Source organism: Choloepus didactylus, chromosome 3 (genome assembly GCF_015220235.1).
Source record: "Choloepus didactylus isolate mChoDid1 chromosome 3, mChoDid1.pri, whole genome shotgun sequence".
NCBI classification, from domain to species: domain Eukaryota; kingdom Metazoa; phylum Chordata; class Mammalia; order Pilosa; family Megalonychidae; genus Choloepus; species Choloepus didactylus.
Window position 1 is genome coordinate 200,699,604 of NC_051309.1, and position 2,642 is coordinate 200,702,245.

Here is a 2,642-nt window from a genome sequence, read left to right on the forward strand (position 1 = left end):
TGGTGATGACTGACTTTGGGAGAGTCAGGGGACATATCTGTCTCAGGGCGGGGAGCCTAGGGGATCGGGTGCTATCTCTGGCAGATGGGTGAATCTGACAGCTTTCTGTCCCTTTCTCTCTCTCTCAACCTGGGCAGCTCAGAGGAGAAAGCCTCAGCGGTTTTCAGCTTGCAGCTCTTCACAGTAGAGAAAGCTTCAGCCATTTTAAAATCTCAGCACTCTGAGTCAGAGAAACAAAGACTCTATTTATATGCAAATAACCCCTCTGGAGGGGGCATAGCTTCCCAAGAGGAAAGGGAGGGGCCCAGCTCTACTACCTGCCTTACCAGAACCAGACCCCAAAGCCTGGGGGAGGAGAGCCAAGGGCCATATCCCCTTACACCAGCCCTGGCAGGCTGACAGGTGCACCTGCTGGGCAGAAAAACACAGGTGTGTCAATCCTGTAAGAAAAACCACCAAGGAAACTGGACACTGACTATTTCCTCCTTCTGTGACCTAAGCCTGTTCTCCTCCGGGAAAACCTGATTGGGGTGGCCTAGGAGGTCAGACACCTAGCAACAAAAACTACAACCTACACTAGGAAAAACTTACACTTCAAAGGAACAAACTTATACTTCAACTGAGATACAGGAATTTGAACAACTAATGCTAAATCAATTCAAAATGTTTAAAGAAGATATGGCAAAAGAAATAAAGGCTATAAAGAAAACACTGGGCATATATAAGGCAGAAATCGAAAGCTCTAAAAAACAACCAGCAGAATCTATGGAAATGAAAGGCACAACACAAGAGATGAAAGACACAATGGAAACATACAACAGCAGATCTCAGGAGGCAGAAGAAAATACTCAGGAATTGGAGAACAAAATACCTGAAAGCCTACATGCAAAGGAGCAGATGAAGAAAAGAATGAAAAAATATGAGCAAAGTCTCTGGGAACTTAAGGATGAAATGAAATACAAGAATGTACGTATCATTGGTGTCCCAGAAAGAGAAAAGAAGGGAAAAGGGACAGAAGCAATAATAGAAGAAATAATCAATGAAAATTTCCCATCTCTTATGAAAAACATAAAATTACGGATCCAAGAAGCACAGTGTTCTCCAAACAGAATAGATCTGAATAGGCCTATGCCAAGACACTTAATAATCAGATTAGCAAACGTCAAAGACAAAGAGAGAATTCTGAAAGCAGCAAGAGAAAAGTGATCCATCACATACAAAGGAAGCTTAATAAGACTATATGCAGATCTCTCAGCAGAAACCAAGGAGGCTAGAAGAAAGTGGTGTGATATATTTAAGATACTGAAAGGGAAAAACCGCCAACCAAGAATCCTATATCCAGCAAAGCTGTCCTTCAAATATGATGGAGAGCTCAAAATATTTTCTAACAAACAGACAGTGATAGACTTTGTGAACAAGACAGTTGCCCTACAGGAAATACTCAAGGGAGCACTACAGAGTGACAGAAGACAGGAGTGAGAGGTTTGGAACACAATTTTTTGGGGAGATGGTAGCACAGCAAGGTATGTACACTGAACAAAGACAACTATGAATATGGTTCAGAGAGGAGGGTTGGGAGCATGTGGGACACCAGAAGAAAGGAGGAAAGATAAAGACTGAGACTGTGTAACTTGGTGAAATCTAGAGTGTTCAACAATTGTGATAAAATGTACAAATATGTTCTTTCACGAGGGAGAACAAGTGAATGTCAACCTTGCAAGATTTAAAAATGAGGAGGCATTGGAGGAGGGATACAATCAACATAAACTAGAGACTGTAAGTAAGAGAATCATTGTATTATGCTCCCTTTAATGTAACAAAGGCAATATACCAAGGTAAGTGCAGATAAGAGGGGGGGATAGGGGAGGGGTGTGAGACACTTGACATTGGTGGTGGTGTCTGACTCTTTATTCTACTTTGATTTAAGGTTATCTTTCCTTTTGCTGCTTCCTAGCTGTCATTTTTTTTCTTCCTCTTTCTTTTTTCTTTTTCTTTTGCCTCTCTACCTTCTTTGACTCTCCCTCCTGCCTTGTGGAAGAAATGTAGATGCCCTTATATAGATAGTGGTGTGAGTGGTGAACACATAAACATGTGACTATACAGGAAATCATCAATTGTTTACTTAGGTTGGAATGTATGGTGAGTGAACAAAACCTTCTTAAAAAAAAAATGGGTTGATGATGAAACCTTGAGGGCAATATACTGAGTGAAATAAGCCAGACACACAGGGACAAATATTGTAGGGTCTCACTGATAGGAACTAATTATAACATGTAAACTCATAGACATGAAATATAAGGTACCAAGATATAGAATGAGGCTTAAGAATGGGGAGCGTTTGCTTAGTATGAGCAGAATGTTCAACTAGGATGAACTTAAATGTTTGGAAATGAACAATGGTGTCAGTAGCAAGATATGAGAATAACTAACAGTGCTGAAAGGTGTGTGAAGGTAGTGGAAAGGGTAAACTCAGAGTCATGTATGTCACCAGAAGGAAAGCTGGAGGTCAAAAGATGGGAATGTATAAAAATGAATCCTGTGATGGGCAATGTCCATGATTAACTGTACAAATATTAGAAATCTCTTTCAGGAACCAGAACAAATGTATGACACTATAACTAGAAGTTAATAATAGAGAGGCA